This window comes from Vicugna pacos, chromosome 2 (assembly GCF_048564905.1).
Source record: "Vicugna pacos chromosome 2, VicPac4, whole genome shotgun sequence".
Lineage (NCBI taxonomy): Eukaryota > Metazoa > Chordata > Mammalia > Artiodactyla > Camelidae > Vicugna > Vicugna pacos.
The window spans coordinates 9,383,597-9,409,168 of record NC_132988.1 but is presented as its reverse complement, the minus strand read 5'-3'; the positions used below and the strand labels follow the sequence as shown (position 1 = coordinate 9,409,168).

At 37.9% G+C, this 25,572-nt stretch overlaps 1 long non-coding RNA gene across 3 annotated transcripts; it reads left to right on the top strand.

Annotated features, from left to right (window-relative positions):
• The first annotated feature begins 4,061 nt into the window (after window positions 1–4,061).
• Window positions 4,062–22,205, top strand: LOC140699775 (uncharacterized). 3 transcript variants are annotated; one of them, XR_012078010.1, is made up of 4 exons: window positions 4,062–4,157; window positions 4,854–5,026; window positions 7,791–7,861; window positions 9,242–9,480. It is a non-coding gene; the product is annotated as an uncharacterized lncRNA (long non-coding RNA). The 3 variants fall into 3 exon arrangements; XR_012078012.1 differs by lacking the exons at window positions 7,791–7,861; window positions 9,242–9,480 and adding an exon at window positions 22,084–22,205; XR_012078011.1 differs by lacking the exon at window positions 7,791–7,861.
• The last annotated feature ends 3,367 nt before the right edge of the window (window positions 22,206–25,572 follow it).

The window sequence follows — 25,572 nt, the reverse complement described above, 5'->3', positions numbered from 1 at the left end:
TAAAGATCTCGAGTGATTTAAGTCATTTCCTACCATCAGAGGAACTCCTGGCAATCAGCGTTGGCGTCTGCCTGAGTTTGATGAAAAGCAGCGTGGCCTTGGGGGCTAGTCCGCCTGTGACGGGGTCAGAACCTGTCAGGCCCTCACCTTCCCTGTGACCTTAGCCCTGGGCCTTGGTCATTTAAAAATCTGTATTAAATTCTTGTATTAGAAGCCTAGTTATGAAATTCATGGTTAATTGCAATACCAATGTCATTTTGAGAGAATCGGCTCAAATGTGTAGCGTACTTAAAAGACTAGAGTGATGTTGTAATTCCAGCAATGTCCCACCCAAAAGCTAGTCTCAAAGGAAGTCATTTTCCTATCTCCCAGAGTCTGATTAAAGAGTGTCAGTGTCACAGGGGCACCAATCGGTGTAATTCATGTCGGGTCCCAGCCCTACAGGGGTACAATCTTGTTGAGGAGTTAAATGATGTGTATGGGATGATAACTATAATACAAGTGTGATAATTTTGGAGCTTTGAAGGGATAGAGTCATTGTGTTGGTTCAAGGACTATTTTGACAGCCTTCCGCTTATGAAAGGCAAAATTCTCTATGAGCCACCTACATCAATGACTGACCCTTTCCAGGGGAAAAGAGAGGTGGGTAAGAAAAAAAGCACCAAAAGAGAACCAAGTAGTAAAACCTGTTGGTACCAACATAGATAAATCACTCACTAATTATATTTACGAGGATATGAGTCCATGCCTTTAAGTTATATAAACCAATTCTCTATAAAATAAAAAAAATGGCAGTAATTCTATTACTGGGTTATAAGCTCCATGAAGATAGGATTTTCATCCGTTTGGGTCATTAGGGTTTGGTGCGTCTTTGTTGCTTGGTAAATATCTATTGAATGAATGAATTGAGTGAGAATAGCATAGCCACGGAAGATTTTTGTAAAATAAGCAGGTAGAGAAGAGCTTGCCTGAATGCGGAAGGCTTTTTTTTTTTTTTTTTTTTTTTTTGCTAATGGTATTGTCTTTTTTCTTCTTCCTCTTCTTCTTCTTCTTATTTTAATTGAAGTATAGTTAGTTTACTATGTTGTATTAATTTCTGGGGCATGGCACATTGCTGAACTAAATAAGGTAAGCAGGGCCCTACTATCAACATGAACTGACTTTCAAGGAGGCTGGATGATAATCTTCAATAACCCCTCCTGGTTTAACGACGTGTAATAAATACAGACGAATTTAGTTTTACTCTTTCCTGTACCATCATTATATGATGAATATATTCCAATTTCTAGAGGGGAATTTAAGATATTTGCATCCAGTGTGCTACAGATGATATCTATTGTTTCAAATCTTCATGGAACATATTCATTTAACATCTCATAGACTAATGCACCGTGCTGAGTGTAGCATCAAGAAAAAATATCTTACAAGGTTATAATGTGGAAGAAAAATTGTGGAAGCATTTTCACATTTCTTTTCCTTATATAATCTTACCTACTTTAAAATCTACCTTACGGGTTTAATGCATGTAACATATTTATTGCTCTGTTTTAAGTAAAGGCAAAGCTTAAGAAATCCAATTTTTAGCAAGTCACCACTTAAACACATTTTGTATACGGTCTCCTTCAAGACACCTTAATTAATGAGTGACATAAATAAAAAGATGTAAAAGATGCTAATTACAGACACATTTGAAGTGTGAATTTATTATAATGTTGTGTTTTTGGGAGGGCAATTCTGTTCATATTTTTAAGTTCCCTGTGTGTGGCATCAACTGTTTCCCCTCTTTGCTAAATATGAGCCATTGTCTTGTATAGACAAGTTATTTAATTTCCTTCCAAGTCTGGTTTTACAGTTGTTACATAAATATTGAACAGCCTTAATGTGAGAACGTTTCACATTTTAAAGCAGGCATCCTATTGCCCCTGAATTTTCCATTTTCCAGGTTTAAACATTCCCAGGTTTTCTGCCTGTCTCTTTATAAGCACAATTTTTAACTTTCTGATTGTGTTTGTCTGAAGAAACCCGTTTGTTGGCTAATACCTGATTTAAACACCTAGAACCATGTATAATAAATAAAGCCTTAATAAAGTCTGATTAATTAATCAGAGGTTTTATTTTCCACCTTTGATTCACTTTATTATTATTATTAAAGTAGTAGAATTTAAATTAGTTGGTTTATTTTGTCAATATTTCATTTAGTTATATTCTGTTCATTGTCAACTAGAGCTCTTAAGGTTTTTTAAACTCATGTTAATGAGTAATAACCATAACAGCTGTAGCTAATAGAGTGCTTAATAGCTGACAAGAACTGCTTTAAACACTCTGCATGATGAACAATTTCAATCCTTCAGTAGCCTTAGGAATTAGGAAAAATATTCTTCCATTTTTAAAGATGAGTAAATGTGGACATTGCACAGGGTCCTCGAGTTAGTAGGTGGCAGAACCGAGTGGGATTCGAAGTTAGACAGTCTTTTTAAAAATTTTTTGATTCTTTTATACAAAATGAGTGATGTTTTCCTATCTTCTCATTTTTTTACTTTATTATTTTAATTTTGGGGGGGTAATTAGGTTTATTATTTATTTCTTAATGGAGGTTCTGGGGATTGAACTGCGGACCTCGTGCATGCTAAGCAGGTACTCTACCACTGAGCTCTACCCTCCCCCCATGAAGCTGGGCAGTCTTGACACAGACCCATACTCTTGCCTTATACAATCTGATTTACACACTCAGAAGCTATAGATGCGATTATTACTATTTTTTAAATAGATTTTATTCTTTTAGAGCAGTTTCAGGTTCACAGCAGAATCGAGCAGAAAATTCAGAGTTTGCACATAGCCCTCCCCACCCACACATTTATGCTCTCCTACCCTCAACATCCCTATCAGTGTGGCATATTTGATACAATCAATGAACCAACATGGGCCCATTATTTAGGGTTTACTCTTGATGTTGTACATTCTATGGGCTTTGACAAATGCATAATGACATGTAGCCACCACTATAGTATCATGCAGAATAATTTCATTGACCTGAAAATCCTTTGTGCTCCATCTATTCATTCCTCCCTTCCTCCCTCTCCCCAATCCCTGGAAACCACCATCTTTTTATTGTTTCTGTAGCTGTGCATTTTCCAGAGTGTCATTTGGTTCGAATCATACAGTTTGTAGCCTTGTCAGACTGGCTTCTTTCATTTACTAATATGTCTTGTAAGTTTTTCTTCCATGTCTTTCATAGCTTGATAGATCTTTTTTTTTTTACTGCACATATATTTTTTAATTTACGTATATGTACTGTTGATTGTTTCTAAGAACGTTTAGAGCTTTAGCTTTTTAAACTTACATAGCTATCGAAGCAATAAAACCAACCACAAAATAAGAATTAACTCAAAAAGATACATACACCCTGCTATTCACAGCAACATTATTTATACTTGCCAAGATATGGAAGCATCCTGAGTGCACAGCAATAGTTGAATAGATAATAGAGATGCAGCATATAGATATGGAATGGAATACAACTCATTCATAAAAAAGAAGGATATTTTGCCATTTGTAGCCCTTCATTCACTTTTTTTTCACTTCAAAAACTAGAAATAGAAAGATAGACGATATGAGGCGGCAAAGGAATATCTCCCAGTCCAAGGCAGTGGGCAGGCACTGGCTCCTCCTAACAGGAAACCTGCACAAGCCTCCTCATCACTTAGATCTTTTCTCGGATTTTATCTTGTGCCTTGGCCTAGGAGATAATCCACTGCCTCTTCATATCTTCTGTCTTTCTGTGTTTGCAGATTCCTTCCACAGCCTTTGGGATTGTAATGTTCTTATTTCCAGTATCTGCCCCTAGTGGATGAAGCTGGTCTAGAGGCTTATGCAGGTTTCCTGGGAGGGGGAGTAGGTGCCTGCCCACTGCTGGGTGAAGCTTGGTCCTGGACCCCTGGTGGGTAGAGCTATATCTAGAGGCCTTTGTGACTCAGGAAGTCTGCTGATGGGTGTGGCTGTGTTCCCACCGTGTATGTTGTCTGGCCTGAGGCTTCCCTACAGGCTGTTGGGTGGGGCCGGGTTTGGTGCTAATGATCCAATCAAGATGTCAGCCTCCAGGAAAGCTCGTGTAGATGAACACTCCCAGAATACCTGCCACCACCTTTTACGTCCCCTGGGTGAGCACTGGAGAATCTCAAGGAGCTAGCATTTGTGAAAACATTTCAGGAATAACTGCTTTATTTTAGACTCGGTCATGCCTTCTGGGTCTATAGGCAACTTGTTGGTGACTTAGAAGACATGACAGAGAGTCACCTGCAAAAGGAAAGCTACAGAAACTAACTGTACTGTCTTAGCATGTGAATCAAATTATTTACAAGATGCCTTGTGACTTGTTTTAATAATTACTGTTTCCATTAGCAGTCTCATTGAGCACATTTTTCCCAAAGTTGTTTTCTAATAGGCTATAGAGTATTACAGTAGTATAGTCATTATTAAACCTTGCTTTGGAACTGTTATTTTGGGATGTCTATAAAAGCTAGTAAAATACCTTTCATAAACTTGTTGGTGGCAAATTTTTTATTCATAGTTTCAGAAGCAGTGAGAGTCACTCAAGAGAATGATAAATGAAGTCAGCGATGAAGCTAGGTAGTAAAATTTTTAACTTAGAAAGTGCAACTATAAAGTAAGTAAAGTGAGTTCCGTGTGTGTATGTGTCTTGAAAACTATTCATGATGGTTATTTCAGGAAAGGAGGTTCAAACATTTTGGCAAAATCCAAGGAATAGTTATGTAACCCATAAGATTTGGGAGGTCTTTAAATTGGTGTGTGAGCAATATAGATATTTTAGATCAGAGAGCAATTTTCTCCAACAGATGAGGAATAGTCATAAAACAGCTCATAGGGGCTGATGTCCAATTGGCCAAGACAGTGCCTCGCCTGGTTGCGGCATCTCCTGGTACCTCGGTGAGGTCTGCTCTCTGGACCATTTTGTCTCAGCTTCCTCCTTGGCACAATCAACTGCAGAAAGGGACATCGATCTAGATGTGTAAGTATTGGGGAAAGTGCTTTGTCTTATTACAACACCTAACTGTCAAGTCTTCAGTTCCAAATGTATTCAATGGAACTTTTTATTTCTACACGGTGAGCATCAATGTTCCAAATTCAGGAAACCCAAAATAATGAATGTTGAAGTTGATGTCTCGAGTCACGAGTCATCTCTTTGCAGCTTCAGGAGAACCTCTCGTGTGTCACATCTGCTGTCTGGTCAACACTGTTGACTAAAGGGAGGGAGTTTTTATTATTATCTCATTTTTAACAGATAAAGACTCAAGGACTTAGAAAATGATACATTCACTTTGAAGAATAAAATGATATTGAATGCTCTCCAGAACAGAGATACAAATGAATTCCCAGCATGTGTGATGCTTTGAATGTTAATAATAACCCTGAGAACTGATTATTATTCTTATCAGTGGTAGCAATAGTATTATTATGATACTGTTTAAAGCTTCATTTGGTTTTATTTTTAATACCATTACTTTTTTTATGTGTGTTAGTATGATACTGTTTTTTGTTTTGTTTTTTTTTTTGGCATGAGATTTTATTTTTAAAATTTTTTGTCTTTTTTTTATTGAATGGAAGATTCTTGAAATTCTATAATGTGTTACAATTTTCAAAAGTTTCACACACAACTTTATATAGTCCCATAGTACCCACTTTTGTTTTATTCACTGGTTTGTTGTACTTTTTAGGTTCCACATATAAGTGATATCCTGCAGTGTAATATCATTACTTCTGACTTGTTTCCAAAAGTTCAAGTAATACATAAGTTTATAAATAGGCAGTGAAGTCTTTACATACCACCACCTAGGATCAATAGCTGTTCATGGTTTGATATGTGAACTGCTAGGTAATATTCTGTGATTTATACTAGTAAAAAAAACTAGTATTATGCTGAACATACTGTTCGAGAGCTCTTTTTTTCCTATTTAATACATTTTGAGCATTATTCCCTGTCAGTATACGTAGATTTTAAAGGCTGCATAGTATTTTGCAATTATAAACACTGCTGCCTCAAATATCGTTGTTCATCTATCTTAAACACCAGAAAAAGAAGTTTCTGTGAGACGGACTCCTAGAGAAGGTCATTGTTAAATTTTGTTAGAGACTGACTGTTCTCATGAGCAGTGTGGCCCAATCACGTAGCTGGTAAGGGGAGAGTCTCCAGCCTACTGTCCCTGTGACTTTGTGTATTACCAGCACGATGTCTTCTCTAGATCAGCCATGGCACTTGGCATGAAGGCATCTTTCCTCTCCAGCTAACTCCTGGTGCCCCCCCTGTCTAACTGGTGCTGTGGTGGGTCTAAAGCCAGGTGGGCAATGCAATTGTCATGAGGAAGGGAGCCTGTGTAATGAATGTCCAGTGTCAGGTTAGGACAGGGTTAAGGATGAGTGTTGAGGAAAATGGGGCCATTACTATTTTGTATCTGGGAAAACACTGCTGGAGTTCTGAAATTCTGAACTTCCTCTGCTTTCTTCTCTAAATCCCGTTCACCTGATTATTCTGAATGTTTCATTCAAGTGATCACAGGGGCTTTCAGACTTCACTAATTTTAAGTTATTGTCTTCAAATTTTTAAATAACCTTAATAAGCACAGTTACCTCATAACTTTAAGGGTTTTTTTTACTTTCAACACATATATTTGTCTACTGGGGCAGTTAATATGACTAAAGGTAATGCCATGAAATTTGCTGAAACGACATCATTTCAGTGAAACCAACATGATTTCATTCAAAATAGGTCCATTCTGGCAGAGAGAATTGCATTTTCCTCACATTTTTCCCTCCTTCTTGTGGCATTCCTCTGCCTCTGGTCTAAAAGAGTTTCTTGGCAGGAGGTCATCTTTAAAAGCCCTTTTCTGCCACAGCTATTTTTAGCCCTCTCTTGAATTTTTATATATACATTTTATATATAGCACTGTTCTGTATCTCAAATTATTTTGAAAAGCAAATCCATTTAATTTAATATGACTTCTCAGAAATACTTTTTCCCTTCAGTCTTACTTTGGATTATTTTTCATGGCTCATTAGGATGGGTTCCGACAACTCAGAACCAATGAAAAAGGAATGGTCTTGATGTCAGGAGAGCAGGGCCATGTCACTTAGCCTCTCTGAGCCTCAGGGTAGCATATAAGCCTCAACTGCCCCACTTCCCCTTGGGCATCATGTCTTTGGAGCTCCCGAATGCACAAAATTAAATTTGTTTTTCTCCTGTTAATCTGTCTTATGTCGGTTTAGTTATTAGACCAGCCAAAGGACCTGGATGTGGAGAAGGGAAATTTTTTCCACCTGGACACCTCACTGAGTAGCAACAGTTAGATAGTGTTACCTCATCTGATTTCTTTTTTTCAATGTGGTAGAAATTATTCTATTTTTGTTTTAAATGATTTTGAAAAATTAAATTTAAAATAAGAAAGCTGAGATTTCTGAAAATTTAAAGTTGAAATGAATGTGGGCTAAGGAAGCCCAGCCCTCTGTAAGCAGAAAAGCAAAAATTCAAACTCAAACCCTTGGATTCCATTCCTACTATTTTTATCCATTCCCCAGACCGAGAAAGATCTAGAGCCATTGCATTCATGGTCAACGCGATTTTGCAGGGACCAAAGAAGGAACGTCATTCCATGTACTCTCTGTGTCAAGACCACGGCAAGGACTGTCTTCCAGTGAGGCTGGAACTGTGCATGAGGAGGGAACATTCTCCGTTCCTTTTCACACAACTCTTGGGTTAATACACCTGTGTTTCCATTTAGGGAATGAATGAGTCTATGTTGATACAGACCCTTCCGTGGTGTGGATGGAGGTCCTCAGGCTGGTCTATGCGGTAGGCATCATCACCTGCACTTCATTCTCTTACAGACGAGGAAACTGAGGCTTGGTGTGGTTCAGTAATTTTCCCAAGGTCACCGTTTCTAAAAGGAAGACCCAGGATTTTCACATGTGTCTATTTTTATAGCTCCTCGTAACTTGATTTGTGGCTCAGCCACTGTAATATGCACAAGATGAGACAAAATAGTACATAATCTTTTGCTACCTTCAGGTAAAACCAAAAACTAAAAATCAAACTAAAGTGAGGTCTTATATCTAGACAGCATCTCTCCATTCACTCAACTCTCAAAACCACATGATAACAACTAATATAAATAAACTTGAAGGAATCCAGGGTCAATACTTAAAAATGATTTTCAAACTTTATTACTGTATAATTTAGTTATTTTGTTTCAGGGGATAGGTAATTAGGTTTGTTAATTATTTTAGAGGAGGTACTGGGGATGGAACCCACGACCTTGTGCATGCTAAGCATGTGTTCTACCACTTGAGCTATACCTTCTCCTCAATTTTCAAACTTTACTTGTAGTTTATGAAATCAGAAGGATCCACTGACCTAATTAAAGGTGTTTCATGCAGATCATAAATTATAAGAATTGAATGATAAAATTGGCAGATTCATGTTTTTGTTTTAATCCTATTCTGCACATTAAAATACAAGTTGAGAGGAAGCAGGAGATCTGTTTTGACCTACTGAATCATGGGAGCTCCCAAAGTCTATTATTGCTTATCTTTAATTCATATTTCCACTAGGGGCTGAAAGTTCTCATCTGGTTGGCTGAACAAAGTATGCTTTTTCTCTTTTTGTGGCTTGATTCTCCTCTGTGATGGTAACTGAGATCAGATGCAGGAAAGCAACCCTCTCTGGAAAAAGAAGAAGCCTTTATTTATTCTAACTTGGGTTATCTGAAAGTCTGTCATATCTGGAGCATTAAAATATTTCTTGCTTGACCACCCAAGAATGGCAACTGTTCAGCTGCACAGAAAATCTGTATGGAAAATCTTCTCCCTGTGGCTTTTAAAAAGCACACACAGTGAAGTCAATATGAACACAGTTCAATATGATATTCATTTGATGTAATCAAATGAATAGTGCATTTATCCAGAGTGCTAATGTAAAAGCGTTATTATCAGCAAACAGAAGACTCTTATATTCATGCTATAATGTAATAATGTATGTGAAATCTCAATAATGGCCCTCTCTTTCGGGAAAGGGTGGTCATTAATTGAGTTGGTTTCCCATCAGAGAGTGGATAATGGTGTTTTCCAAAGGTGTTGATTTTAGTATGAACACAAAATACTGATCCGTATTATTCTTACTGACATCTACAGTAGTAATAAGGGTATTAATTCAAGTTTCTTTTTCATTTTCCAGGTCTTTGTACTTACAATTTAGTCATTCTGTTTCTGCTAAGAAGGAACAAGTGTAGACCTCAAAGGAAACAGATGTGAATCAGACAACAGACAATGCCCCGGGGGAATTCACAGTTTTTTAAAGGAGACAGATGTGTCACCAGACAGTTGTAATGCAATGAGCTAAGTGCTATGTCCACTTTTCACCTCACTTTTGCCCCTCAATCAACCTCTTCATCTTATTAAAATCTAAATCCAATACATTTTTCTGTCTTAGTTGGTCCCTTGGGTACATTTCCCATTCCCACTCGCTCAAACTTGGCTTTTGGTTTCCATAACATCACTTAATCCTGTTTTCTTCCTACCTTGATAGCTACTACTATATACTCTTGTCTAAGGACTTTTGTCTGTCTTGTAGTGGCCTCCAGAGCTTACTTTTCTTTCACTTTGCACATTCACCATCATTTCACTTATCATCTTTGAACTAATTACAAAATCTGAACAGCCAGAGTTGTGGAAGCACAGGACGATGGAAATGGCAGCCTAGGAGACGATGTAGAAGAGAGGAGGGAAGAAAGCCTAAAAGCAGAGCCAATGTGCTGTAGGGGGAAGAGAGAGTCTCACATGGAGTCTGAGTTTTTGATTCAACTGACCATATAATTTTAGGGTTAAAGATCCCAAAGATGTCTCATAATGTTGTCTCAGATATGCTTAGATACTAGCATTTTATCTGATAGAAACTAGCAGTCTTTTTCTCAAAAACTTTCTTTTAGAAAATAGTGGAGTAGGCCTTGTGCCTCCTTTCAGAGACACAGTGAAATTATGACTACTTACAAAGCAACTATCAATGAGCAACCCAAGGACTCACAGAAAACATCTAAATATAAAAAGACTAATGAAACAAAGAAGGGAGAACAATAAGTCAGGTAGGAGGGTGGACATGCAGTATAGTCAAGACCCACATCTTGGGAGGCAACCCACAAATGGGAGGATAGTCACAATTACAGTGGTTCCCCCAAGGGGGGGGGGTTCAAGTCCCACCTGGGGCTCCACAGCCTGGAGATGCTACCCCAGGAGTGTGAGCCCCAAGAATGCTTGGCTTCAAAGGCCAATGGGATTGCTCTCAGGAAAGCCAGAAGACGGTAGAAACAAACTCCATTCTGTTTTGTTTTGTTTTGTTTTGTTTTTTCACACAAAATTTCTTATGCTCGGAGACCCAGGGCAGAAACAATAACTTAAAAAGAGCCTAGCAATACACAAATTCAATGCAGTCCCTATCAAATTACCAATGACATTTCCACAGAACTGGAACAAAAAATATTAAACTTTGTATGGAAACACAAAAGACCATGAATAGCCAAAACATTCTCGATGAAAGGAGAATGGAACTGGGAGAGTCATTCTCCCTGGCTTCAGACTATACTACAAAGCTCAGTAATCAAAACAGTATGGCTATAAAAACAGACACCTAGATCTAAAACAGGATAGAAAGTCCAGAAGTAAACCTATGCACTTATGGTCAGTTAATTTATGACAAAGGAGGCAAGAATATACTATGAAGAAAAGACAGTCTCTTCAATAAGTGGTGCTGGGAAAATTGGACAGCTACATGTAAGAGAATGAAATTAGAACATTTCCTCACACCATATACAAATATAAACTCAAAATGGATTAAAGACCTAAATGTAAGACTGGATACTCTAAAACTTACAGAGGAAAACACAGGCAGGACACTCTTTGACATAAATTGCAGCAATATTTTTTGGATCCATCTCCTAGAGTAATGGAAAAAAAAAAAAAACAAATAAGACCTAATTCAACTTAAAAGCTTTTTCATAGCAAAGGAAACCATTGACAAAAGGAAAACACACCCTATGGAATGGGAGAAAATATTTGCAAACCATATGACCAGTAAGCAATTAATTTCCAAAATATACAAACAGCACATACAGCTCAATATTAAAAAAACCAACAACTCAATCAAAAAATAAGCAGAAGACTTAAATAGAAATTTCTCCACAGAAGACATACAGATGACCAACAGGTACATGAAAAGATGTTCAACATCACTGATTACTAGATAAATACAAATCAGAACTACCCTGAGGTATCACCTCACACCAGTCAGAATGGCCATCAGCAAAAAGTTAACAAATAATAATTGCTGGAGAGGATGTGGAGAAAAGGGAACCCTCTTACACTGTTAGTGGGAATGTAAATTGGTGCCACCATTATGGAGAACAGTATGGTGGTTCCTTAAAAAATCTAAAAATAGACTTATCATATGATCCAGCAATCCCACTCCTGGACATATACCCAGAAAAGACAAAAACTCTAGTTCAAAAAGATACATGCACCCTCAATGTTTGTAGCAGAACTATGTACAATAGCCAAGTTTTCCTCCATGAAAATGTTATCAATGAACACTTTCTCCAACAATATATGAAGATTTTTATGCTACTATTCACAAGTTATCAATATTATCAAAGATTGTGTGTTATCAGAGATTTTGATCTTTAATAAATTTTATTTCAAATCAATACAGGCTAAGAATAAAAAGTAAAAATGCTGAAATAGTACAGAAGAATAGAGTGGTGATTGAAAGCACCCAAGTCTTTTGGATCCCTCATTTGCAACTTCCAAAAGTAGTTGTGTTTACCAGCATCATGCATATATTTTCAGAAGCTTCCAATACAGATATAAGCATTATATATATATATATATGTTCATACACAAGTGTAAACATAATAATACTTTACAACTTACTTTTTCACTTGATAATACAGCATAGATAATGGTCCAGTCAATAAATATGATACTGCTTTATTATACATATTTTTAACACCTTTATTGTGGTATGATTCCTGTACAGTAAACTACACGTAATTCAGATGTATAATTTGATGAATTTTGATAGATTCATAGACCAATGAAACCACCACCACAATCAAGATAGCTAACATTTCCATCACTCCCCAGGAGGTACAAATCTCAAATTCCTAACTTATCCCTTCCCACTCCCTTTACCCACTGGTAAATATAGTTTGTTCTCTATGTCTGTGAGTCCGTTTCTTTTTTGTAGATAACTTTATCTGTGTCCTTTTTTTTTAGACTCCAAATATAAGTGATATCATATGGTATTTTTTCTTTCTCTTTCTGACTTCACTTCACTTAAAATGACAATCTCCAGGTCCATCCATATTGCTGCAAATGGCATTATTTTATTCTTTTTTATGGCTGAGTAGTATTCCATTATGCATAAATATACCACGACTTCTTTATCCACTCATCTGTCAATGGACAGTTAGGTTGTTTCTGTGTCTTGGCTATTGTAAATAGTGCTGCTGTGAACATTGGGGTGCATGTGTCTTTTCGAATTCTATTTTCCTCTAGATATATGCCCGTGAGTGGAGTCGCTGGATCACATTATACATATTTTTTAATGGCTACTCAGTAGAATAGATACCCTGGATTTTTGGCCTAGTTTGTACAGATTAAAGTTTAAAGTATTCTAAGGATTTTAATTGCAAATAAGGCTGCAATGTACAGCTTTATATATGCATCTTATTTGTTAGTGCAAATACATTTCTGACAGTCAAAAGATATGTGCAGCTTAGAATTTTGATAGTTCTTTCCAAGTTACCCTCTAGAAAGGTTGAGTGCTATTCTTCAAATTAGCTCTTTAGCTTCTCTACCTCCTGCTGTCCTTTATCATTATTACTTGTTTTGTTTGCAGAATCAGTGTTTGTTCAGCTGATGTGGAATGGTGTGTGTTCTAATGGGATGTGACACTGGGAAAATTAACAACCTTTCCACCACCATCGGAGATTCTCCACAATTCTGAGACTTGTACAGAAGGCCATGTGCTGCAAACCAGTGCATTTCAGTTCTCTAGCAAGGCCTGCGTTACAATTGGCTACCTGGGACGAAATGACAGTGCAACCCTTATGCTACTGAGGTTAACAGAGAACTTGGCGACTTAAAAAATTTTTGTGCTCATAGGTCCCTCTCCTACTGAAACTGTTTCCCCTATGTGTCCTCAATTCTTCATTGTGACTCAGAGTTGCTGTTACAGCAAATGAGTTGTCATGAATTTTGCATTATGGTGATCACCCTTAAATATCTTTGTACACAGCCTAAGCTCAGGAGACAGAATTATTTACATAAATTTTCAATCTATTTAAAAACAATATATACCTAGTCATTCAATGGCTCATTTATTCTGTGGTCTTGATAGAAAAACTGGGCAAACGTAATACAATAGTTTGCTCATTGATTGCAGGGATACAATGGAAGGAACCATAAAATAAATTACTCCTCATACAGATTTAAAGGTTGGCAGGGACAGAATCCACCAAAGTTGTTGTTGTTTTGTTTTCCCTCCGGGTAGGAAAACTATTTATTGTGTGTCTGTACCTGATCTATCCTATCTGTCAAGTGACTGTCCTTCACTTACTTTGGGAAGTGTTTCCTTCCACCATTTTATAGGGAAGAGCTAGCTGGTAAAAGCACCCCACTTTGTAGTTTCTAGACTCATAGGCGCTGCTCATGATGACTTGACAGGACAGTTATTTCAGTACCAGGCTGGAGGATGGACAGTAGGAGCAATTATAAAATATAATCACCTTGTTATGCTGGAGATTAGGCAGAAAGAGAACGGAGGGCACCTGAAGGCATTGTGTCTGGTGTTCATTTCAGGAAGAGGAATCTGGTAAGAACTAAAGGTTCAGGAAGGTCAAGACCAAATGAAGTGAGACAGGACGAACTGTGGCTTGAGTCTAAGACAGTGATTCCCATGCTGAATGATCATAAAATCATATGATGATGTTTGTTGAAAAGCAGATTCTGAGATCTCACTGGAGATTCCAATTGAGAAATCATGCATAGGGTGGATGGAGGGAGAGGAGTGGCTCGGAATCTACTATTCAGCCAATGATCCTGCTGCAGATCGTCTGTGTCTCTGCATGTTGAGATAGTCAGCATCTGGAGCGCTCCCTCAGTCTAGGGGGTCAGAGGTTTAACCAGAGCATCTATGGCAAGCAGGGCTGTTGCTCTCCATTTCTAGGCGGGGGACGCTTCTTCCATCTGCTTTAATCTGCACAGGAGATCTGAGTCATTCTTGCACATGAAACTGAGCTCTGGTGGAAAGAGAGCTACAAACTTGGGGATATCTCATATCTTACACCAAAAGAAGATAAAATCAAATTAGTGCAGTCTTCCATTTACAGTTTGACTTACGATTTTTCAACTTTATGATGTTGCGAAAGTGAGAGGCATTCAGTAGGAACTGTACTTTGCATTTTGAGTTTTGGACTTTGGTCTTTTCCTGGGCTAGTGATCTGGCGTAGGTCCTCTCCCATGATGCTGGCCAGCGAGCGGCAGTGAGCGCAGTGCCCAGGCAGCCCTTCCATCATGAGGGTAGAGAGCCACTCTGTTTTTCACTCTCAGGGCAATATTCAATAAATTACATGAGATATTCAGCACTCCATTGTAAAATAGGCCTTGTGTTGGATGATTGTGCCCAATTGTATGTAGGCTAATGTAAGTGTTCTGAGCATATGTAAGGTCAGTGAGGCTAAACTAGGATGTTCAGTAGGTGAGACGTATTCAAGGCATATTTGACTTAACTATATTCCACTGTCAATGGGAGGCTGGGGGCGTAACCCCTGGTAAGCGGAGGAAGATTTGTAGTTTTATTTTAGCTGTGTTGGTTTCTTTTGACATTTGTGACTTGGATCAAGACCTAACATTGGACAGCTGGTGTGGTGTTCACTTTTACTTAGTTTTTCCTATTTTAGAGGTTCTTTTTGGCCTTAGGTCTAAATTTTCCCCACCCATGCCTCTATTTGAACAGCTTCTGTGGGTCTTTTTTTTTTTTTCCTTCCATTCTCTTCCAAATGAAGTGTTTTCTCAATAGGAATCAACAACGATTCTAAATCAGACAACTCAGAGGACTACTAGTTTCCATGGATTTATGATTGACTTTCATTAGAGGGTGCTACCTCAAATGCTTTCAAAATCTGTGCGGGGAAGAGAGTGTGTGGCGGCAACAGGGGTGGGAATCAGATGCGGGTGGTAGAAACTTCAAACTGATAAGCCTACCACCTGCCTAAAAACGTTAAAAAAAATCAAAACAAAGCGCCATGTTGTCAAAACAAAACAGGTCTTCAGAATAAATTCAGATGCCGCCATTTTTCCATGCCCTTGACTTTGAAAGTCTCACACTGGTCAATTTGCAGCCACTGCCTCAGTGGTTTATGACATCAGAGCGACACTACTTTAGTGACCCTACAGTAAAACGTTGTGTGCACATCAGAACACAATATGCTGCAAGACAGACACGTTGGGCTACACTGGGAAGAGCAAGAGTAAGTGTGGAGTGGGGAGAAAGAGAATGCGCAAGTGCCTACTACCACATGACCTTGCATACTCTACCATGCTTCTCTGAGCCTCTGTTTCATGTGTAAAATGGATGTCAAGTACCTCTTTCAGGAGATCATCTCAAGGTTTAAATGAAATAATACTTGTAAAACTTTATTCAATGCTTGGTATGTAGTATGCATTAAATAAATAATATATGGTGGAAATTACTGGGAGCATTCTGAAGACGATGGGGCTTCTCTAGTGTTAATATTTGCACCTGGTGGCAGGAAATGTGATGGAGAGATGCATTCCCTTTCCTCTTGCAGCCCCAAGGCTGTTGACTCGTCCCTTGTCCACGGCTAATTGCAAACGTCCAACAGAGATTGCTCACAGCTGAAAACTACATCCTGAAGCTACTAAATTAAAGGCACATTCTTACTGTTTCTTTTTCTTCCTTTTCCCCCCTCTTTCCTCACTTCTTGCTTCCAGTCATGGTAACTACTTCTCCTGAGTTTTCTAAATGACAATCCCACCCAAGGTTATGGAGTGAACCGATGCTCTGGGTCTGAGAACAGGGAGGTGGAATGAGAGGGTCCCTTTAAGATGGTCAAAAATGGACTTCAGGATGGGTTCAGCTGGGCACCTTAGACCCTCCAATATGCCTCACAGAAGGACTGACACCAAACTCCTCTGAGATGGAGCTGAGTTTCTTAGCAGTTGAGTTCCTTAGCTTTAGAAGGTCCCTGCAGCAGTCCTGGGGCAGCTGTGTATTCAAAGGAGGGGTGGCCAGGTCCATCCCTCTTTCCCACACATGAGCTCTGTGAAAAGAGGGTCACCAAGGAGAAGGTGAAGAGAGCCGTGGCAAAGCGACAGTTACTGCATTGTGGTAGGGGTATCTGCACTTGATTATCTTTCGGAGATAAAGTTTTCAATCATAAGTGAGGGGAAATTTGTTGGATTGGATTGAACACACCGCAACAGGTAGAATAAGGTTTTTGGTCTGAGTAGGGATGGGAGGTGGACTGAGACCAGCAGTTTTTAAAACATAGCAAGCTTCAAGGAGCACATATCTGATGTCGTACTGTTCAGTTCGTACATGCCATGCATACTCTCTGAGCCATTTTCTCTGCTCTGCTTTTATGTGTTTACCCTAATCTGCTCACTCTGTATTATCCCAATACCCTCGCGAGTGGCTGCGTGCAACTTACAATTAGAGAGTACCAGCGCGTGAACAGCATTCATTTCTGCTCGGTACTGCTTAATTCCTCTGATGATCACATCGACAACCTTGCCCTCATTACAGAGGACTCAGAAATACTGTCTGAATACCTAACGGGAGTCGAGTAGAGGACTACGCTCACTTTTGCATTTCTTCATTCACAAGTAAGATTTACTGAGAGCCTACTTTGTGCTGGATACTCTTCCAGGTGCGGGAAGTGCACCGTTGAACAAAACAAAGGCCTCATTTTATCAGTTAACATCCCAGCAGAGCAAGGCAGACCAAAAAGAAAAAAAAAATCAATAGCTATATTCTATGTCTAAAATGGAGAAAAAAGAAACAGAGCAGGTAGGCTGAGACAAACAGCCGGGAGCTGTGTGGGTCTGGAATAGCCACCCCCACGTTCATGGCTGAGGTGACAGTTTTACGATGGCCTTGAGGCATGTGTGAGGGACAGCAAGGGGACCTCCGTGGCTGGACCTAAAGAAGCTGGAGGCAGTGGAAGTAGATGACATCAGAGAGGACCTCAGGGGCCAGGTCACGACCAGTTTTTGCAGGTTCTGGTCAGCATTTTGGATTTTATTCTACCGAGACGGAAAGACACTAGAAGGCTTGAATACAGAACCTGATATTTTAAAAAGATCATTGCTCCTGTGGGGGTGGGGAGAAGGTTGATGGTGCTAACCGGGTCGCGATGAGCACCTTGTCGTCTTGTCTGCAGACACAGGGATGACTCATAAAATCAGTCCACAGACTATGTTCTGTATTTTTAAGGCAAAGTGAGCACCACACTTGCTGCTCTGTGGTGTGATATTATGCCTTCTGTGATGCCATGACTGAAGGATTTTTTTTCCTCCAAGGGGATCTTTAGTTTAGTTCGTAAAATATTCTGTCCTGCTGTCAAAGTTGTGGTGATACTGAAATCTGAACCTGTTCTGTTCTGCTCCTTTCATTTTTTTTTAATTGAAGTATAGTCAGTTTCAGTGTGTCAATTTCTGATGTACAGCACAATGTCCCAGTCATGCATATACATACATATATTCATTTCCATATTCTTTCTCATTAAAGGTTATTACAAGATATTGAATATAGCTCCCTGTGCTGTACAGAAGAAGTTTATTTCTTAATCTATTTTTATGTATAGGGGTTAACATTTGCAAATCTCAAACTCCCAAATGTATTCCTTTCCACCTCTTTCCCCCAGTTCATTCTTTACATCTCATAAATGCCTTATCAGACCTCGGTCTATTTGCTAGGATTGAACAGTGGTGGTAAGTATCTTAGCTTGATAGGTTCTAATTTACAGTACCATGACTTAAACTTGCATGTATGAAGGCTGAGACTTTTTCAAGTTTTATTAAGAAGTTTTGGATAATGTCAAAAATGAGCAGTCCAGCTGGTTTCCACAGAATTACAAATTGAAGCACCCCAGAGATGAGCAAAATCAGACAGTTTAGAAAGAAGGAAATAAAAGTGAAAAGAAACAATTTTTAACAAGTTATAAATATTCAGTTATGGCCAAGAGAGAGTTGGGGTCAAAGGTAAAGGGACAGGTGTGAACCAGGCAGGGACTCCCAGGAGACAGTGAGATAGCACCACCTTTAGACCAGCTTTGAAATATCTTGGTGATTCTCATTAAATGTTCTTTATTTTTAGAACAAGCTGAAATGTTACTGGACTATCATGAAATGGCTAAAAGTAGGATAATATATTCACTGCAGAAGTTAGGAAGGCCTTAGGGAAAGAGAATATGACATTTTCCCTCACAGCTGAGTTTCCTGGCGAATTAGGCTCTAAATGTCCGTGAGAAATTATTACTGAAAAATGAGATCACACCCAAATACTAAATAGAATATATTGTCACTGAAGACAAACTTGCATATTTTATTCTTTCCTATAAAACAATAAATTATGCCACTTTTGTCAGTAATGGACCATTAGTGAGCCAAAATTTAATTCAAAATGAAGGAATTAAGTCAATTTATTCTATGAGGGGAATAATAAACGAGAAATATGACCTTTCCAACTTAAAGAAGTAAAAAGTTTTGTTATTCTGATTGACGTCTTTTTAGGAGATGCACAACTTTTGATAATTTATACCATTGTTACATCCTTTTTGACCCTTCCAATCAATGTGAAAATATTTCACAATTAATAATTATAAATATATTTCTTCCAAATACAACTACATATCTTAGTTTCCACATATTATTTTATTTAAAAAATGTGAAAGTCTGTCTATAGTGACTTATCTCTTTTGCCCTCCAGGGTGATGTACTGATTCCAATCCCCAGATACCGGGCTATTAGAGTTAAATGGAGAGAAATCCTCTGTGTAAACCATGTAGATGGACACCCAGGAAATGGATGGCCACGGGAGGCTGGTTTAATCTCTTTAATTATAATTTTCTTCATCTTCAGAAAGGCAGTTACAGAAAGAGTAAATGAAATATTATATGTAAACATGTAGGGCAGTAGAAGCTCCATAAATTTTGGGTTCTCTGTCTGTGCTATCGAGTCAGTTGAGAGATATCATGATGGTAGTTACAAATGACATAGAAGTGGCTCCTGAGTGGTAAATTCATGGATTTAAGGGGACAAGGAATTGAATTGTCATTCCTTGAACTGTAATCTTACAGTTAACATGATATATTTTCCACCTCCAAGCACAGGCAGTTTTGGAGATTTTGGAGTAAATGGCTTGTTTTGGTCTGTCTTTCTTTCTTCATTCTCCTTCCTTCCTTCCTTCCTTCCTTCCTTCCTTCCTTCCTTCCTTCCTTCCTTCCTTCCTCCCTCTCTTTCTTTCTTTCTTTCTTTCTTTCTTTCTTTCTTTCTTTCTTTCTTTCTTTCTTTCTTTCTTTCTTTCTTTCTCTCTCTCTCTCTCTCTCTTTCTTTCTTTCTTTCTTTCTTTCTTTTTCTTTCTCTTTCTTTCTAGTTATTAAGTGAGAAAATTGGCTAATTAATTTTTAGCTGTGAAACCATGAATTATATAGAAGCATGTTTTTTAAGTTTCAAAATTTAGAAATGGAGTAGTTACTTCAAGGAATCAATATCAATTACTGAGAAGGCTGTGTTAAAATCTTCCCTGATATTATATTTGTCAGTTTCTTCTTGAGATTCAGTCTCTTTATTTTTTTGCTTTATGTATTTTGAAACTATGTTATTGGTGTGCATAAAAAATATATACATTTGATCAGTTTGAAGTTATTGCTGTCTATTTCTATTTATCCTACATTTTCTGTGTTTGTTTTTCTTTCTTGCCTTTTCTTGGATAAAATTTTATTTTGTTAGATTTTGGGTTTGTTCCATTTTCTCCTGGTTTGAAAATTATATTGTTTTGGAAACTCTGTTACACTAAAAAATTAAATGTGCTTATTACATACAACTAAGTTTATGTCTAATAACTTTATTCTCTTCCCAAACCAAACAAGGACTTTCTAAATGCTCTAACATCAACTGATACTTCATACAGTCATCATTTATTTAGACTTCACTATGTTTACCATTTTCTTTGTTCATTTGTCTTTTTTTTTTTTTCGGTACATTTTACTTATTCCTTCTGGGATTTTTTAAAAATCCTAAAACATTCCTAAAAAGCTTAGTGGAGATTTTTAAATTATAAGCTCTCATTTGTTTGGTCTGAAAAGACATGATTTATTCTTTTTTTGAAAGGTAGCTTTGCTGTTTACAGACTTCTAGATGGTGAGTTGTTACTATCAACATTTTGAAAATACAATTCCACTGTTTTCTAGATTGTATTGTTTTTATTGAGAAATCAGATGTCAGTCTGATACTTCTTTCTTTGTAAGTAATTTTTATTTTTTCTTGAGTTGACTTTAAGATCTTTTTTGTCTCTTTGTTTCTCTTTTTCTATGTTCTTTGTCATGTTTCTTAGCTATACTATGAAATGATGTTAAAAAAAGAAATTCTGCTAAACATTCACATGGTTTCTCGAATCTGTGTCTTGGAGTGTTAAATCAGTTCTGGATATTTTTCAGTTGTTATCTCTCCAAATATTTTCTCTTCTCTGTTCTATCTCTTCTCCTTATGAAGCTCCAATTCAATCTGACGGGTCAGATATGCTCACCCTGTTCTCCATATCTCATCTGTTCAGTGATTGCTAACAGCATTCCCCTCTCTCTTTCTCTCATAGATAAAGAAACCCAGCTTTGCAGATAAGAAAGAGGTTTCCTTTGCAAAGATAGAGGCACAATCTCCTTATTTGGAATCTCCTCATCCTTGTTTGATATACAGTCTCTTTGCCAGACGCTTCTTCTTGATGGATGTTTTCAAATCTGCATATGATGAAGTTTAGACAGTAAGAGGCTACAAATACTTTTATACCATGTTTCATTTCGTTAATTCCCTTGCTGTTACGTTTTTAGCAACTCTCAGTCTCAGCTCTTGTCCAACTTGGATGTTTCTGTACTTCTGGCTACAGTGACATAATACATTGAATTTCTTTGCTTGCTCAGATTAGAAGGGGTATTATCTCACCTGTAAGAGGGTCAGTGAACGAGGGGCAGGAGTACCTTTGCATGACAAAGTGACATCTCCTTTGTGTGTCATTAAGTTAGAATACTAGGAACTTCTCTGTATTTTATTATCATAGGCAACAGTGTGTTGATAAGAATTAAAAAAAATTCTTTACGAAGGTCCTGGAGAATTGGGATAATAAATTGTCTGTCATCAACATACACAAAGAGTTCTAATTAATAGCTTTTTATTTTGATGGTGATAAATTTACTATATCTCTGCTTTATTAAAAGGATAATAAAGTTGGGTTCCTTACTTTTGTTTCTGATTACTTTTTTGAAGATAATCAATTCATATTGTTAGAGGGAGTAAGACAGAATGAGTTAGCAGGACTTAGGTTTACTTAAGATAAACAGGCTTTAAAAGAAAGGAAGTCTGTGTTTTTTGAGTAGATTCATGATTTTGGGCCAATGAGGACCACGAGAATGCACATTTTACCATTTAATCACTAGTTTTTTTAATTGAACTTACTAATTTATTATTAATTAATTTTAATAATTTGCTAGTTTTATAAGCCAACAATGATAGCTTGTTTTAATTTTTATTTCTTTATATTGAGTGAATGCAAACATTATTTACAAATAATTATTGTGTTTTTCAAGATATAAGAAACATGCCAGACACATACTTTAGATGAGACCTGGTGCATTCAGCGTGGTGTGGCAGTAGACACATATTTTAGAAACAGAGATTTTGGGATGCCCGGTAGATAGCATCAAGTTCCATAACTGATTTCCCTTGTTTCAGGTGCAGAAGTTAGTAGCAGAAACAACTCAATGTAAAAATCATGGAATGCTTCATGAAGGAGATGGTGACTTGGATGATGAGGATTTATGCTCATATATTGCCTAAAGTAGTGAGAATTAAGTATCAAAACAGGAGACAAGTAAGTAGGCTGGAATTTTTACCCAGAGCATTGATGTGGGTGGCATTTGTTCAGAGGGGGAGAGAGACCACACTGAATAATATGATACAGAAAATAATTGTATGTGAACCAGAAATCTACATCAAACAAGTTAACACTTTGGGAGATTTCAGATCATCTGTAAAGTCTAGAGTAGCCTTGACCATGGGCTAGACTTGTTGAAAGGAGTAAACGAAGAAATTAAGTCTGGCCGAGAAGGATGAGTTTCCCTGGCTTATGCATCTGCTCCCACGTCCTCTGGAGGAGAAGCAGAGTTGAGTAGACAGGACGGAGTTTACTTTGTGAACAGAGTCACGATGGGCTAGAGAGCTCCTCTCTGCTGAGCCAGGAGAGAGGATTTTCAATTTGGAAGTAGCCCAGCATACTTTTCCTGTTTCATTGATATACAGATAATAGCTCAAATAAGAGGCAGATGACCAAATCTTTTAACTTTTGTGCTGGAAAATATTATTCTGAAGTGCCTAGTCGAGTCAGACTGCTCTTAAACACTCAGACACTGGACGTGACTGTTAATACAGGGGAGTGGATGGGCTGGTGAATTGCTATGTATAATCTTCTCTTAGTGCTTTATCTCTAGTTTCTACTGCATGTCAAATCAAGGCTGTTCGAAAACAGTGATTGGCTTTCTGATTGCAGCTACCTTGCAGTTGTGTTCTTTCTTTCAAAGACCAGGGAGGTGGCAGAGCAGAAAAAAGAAAGCCTTCCCAGGTCGGCATAGACATGGAAGACTGAACAACTGGAAACCATCTACACTTGGAGCATTCACCCTCTGGGTGTGTCAGCAAAGTGAAAAAGAAATGCGAGGGGAACATTGCCTTCCACTTCACCTTCCACGCTGGAGGGGGATGAGATGGTGACGTCATCTTCCACGGAACTCCACGTGCTGCCTCATCCTTTGTGGGTCTTTACAAGCCCTGGTTAGAAACTTCTCATTCAGCTTTTATCAAGGAGAGAGACTGAATTTGCTGGCCAAGGTGAGGATATTTGTGATGTTTCTGATGTCCAGAATAAGGTAACAGGTGAAGCACTTCCTTTATGGAATGCTCCCGGCACAAGACCTGTTTCTCGGTGTATGTGTGTGTGTGTGTGTGTGTGTGTGTGTAAATCTTTCAAGGCATCACCATCGCAGACAATTCACCCATTGAAACTGCTGATAGAAACAAACTCAGTCAGGAAAACAATTTTTTTTTGGTGGCACTATTATATAATGAGAAGGATGATAATATATTCTAGTGTCTTCCACTTAGTTTATTGCTTTCTTCACAATCCTACCCCACTACCTTTTCTCTCTCCTCTCCATTCCAATAAACTTTTTTGCCTGTTCCTACCTATTTGGTTACCATTTTCTCTACCTCTGTCCTTCTAAGTACTCTTTTGATTTATGTGGAGTTAGTTTTCCTTTGTCCTTTAAAACTCTCTCAGGAACTGCCACCGGATTCCGCGTTGCTGTTATTGGATGTGCCGACTGCGTTCTTGATCTAAAGTCTGGGTTGTAGTTTCAATTACACGGCTGAGGATTTACCTACTAATTGATTTGGGATATGAATTCATTCTTCAGGTGAACGACTTAAACATGCCTGGTGAAAAGCCTCTAATGGGGAGGAAAAAAAAGCAGACAAAACAACACGAATGTCTCACTTGCTCATTTCTCGAGCAATGCAGGGGAGACATGTAAATAACGGAGCTATTTATATCAGCTGCCACTTTGCTTTACCCAAGAAGTAATTCTGTGGCTACTTTGAACAATGCTGCCTGGCAGCAATATGGATGGGCGATAACTGTAAAACATTCTCTGTGTCAAGAACTGTACATTTTAATGCCATTTTTCATTTTAATGGAGTTGGAAGCTTTGAGAACAGTCCTGATGGAAATCTTCAACCGGCCCTGAATTCACTGTTACATTATACAGTTAAAGGAAAAGGCAACCGTTTTGTCTCTGCAAATACACAGTCATGTGCACAACCAGCTCTTTAACTCAGAGTGAAAGAAGGAAAAATAACTTCAGCGTTTCGGAACTTCATATTTCTCATTGGATATAGGTTTTCCCCCTGAATTAAACATGCAAACTTCTGTAGTATTTAAGTTTGTTGCTGTTTTGCTAAATATTTGTTGAAACGTGTATTTTGCTTTCTTGGAAAACATCCTCTTTTCTAGGCTGTGTGATTTCTTCCTGAAGTTCCTTTTCTTTTAGTAAATGTCTTTACTGAGCTGATAGTTCCTGTGCTTGAGGATATACGTTTTTATGGTTTTATAAGTGGATTCATTTCCTTTCTCCCTGTCTCTTCTATTGTTGACTACACTTTAAAAAATCCAAAACACATTCAGTTAGCTCACTGAATACATATTTAGAGATAATGGAATGTAAAAATGGGATATTTAATTCTTTTCTTTGGTGCACAGTATTAAAAAACTTTGTAAATAGTTTTTGTTTTCTTTTGTTTCCGTTATACATTGGGTATTACAAAAATGGATACACTTTGTAAATTATTTTGTGTTCTTTTGTTTCATTTCTACACTGATGTATTATAAAAAAAAATTGATACTATGCCTATATGGGAAAAAATTCTCTTCATTACCGGAACCAGGAAACCTGGTTTAATCCATTTTCAATGTGCACTGACACAAAAAAGAACAATTCTATCTCTTCAAAAGCCATGCTGTAGAGCTGGTGTTCTGTCTTGAGAAAGTACAATCTTTAGTGTAAAGAATGCATATATTCATAAATTGCAACCTTGTGCAGTTAGTGAGATTCCAGCCACGGCTTCTTCAGTGGCATAGCCTAACATCATTTCACTTATCTGGGTTGCATTTTCCTCACTGGTGAAACCGGAAGCCATACTGGTCTTACTTTGCCGAGCTAATCAATGACAGGAATTGAGTTTGTTTCTAACTTTGCACATCGTCACATGATAGCTCTTCTGTGACCTTGTGAAGCCCATGTGATGCGTCAGTGGATTTGAATATACTGTCAAGATAAGGAGATTGACTCATCTTACAGTACTCCTGTGATGCATAACCAATAAAAAAGAATTTCTCTCTTGAGAAAAATCACGAAAGACATCGTAAATGCTACCCAGCAGTGTTATAATTCTGCCTTCCCATCATAGCCTCTGGGATTAATGCATTCATGAATACCAATAACACACTGGCTTTAGAACAGAGTAAGCAAATGTAATTTTCCTGCCCCTTCATGCCATCAAAATGCTCCTATTTCCTGAAATAGTTCATTCAGGTTTTCAAGAATTGATAAGAGTGTACATCATTTATTGTACGTGTGTAACTCCATTGCTTAACACTTTCACAAACCTAGA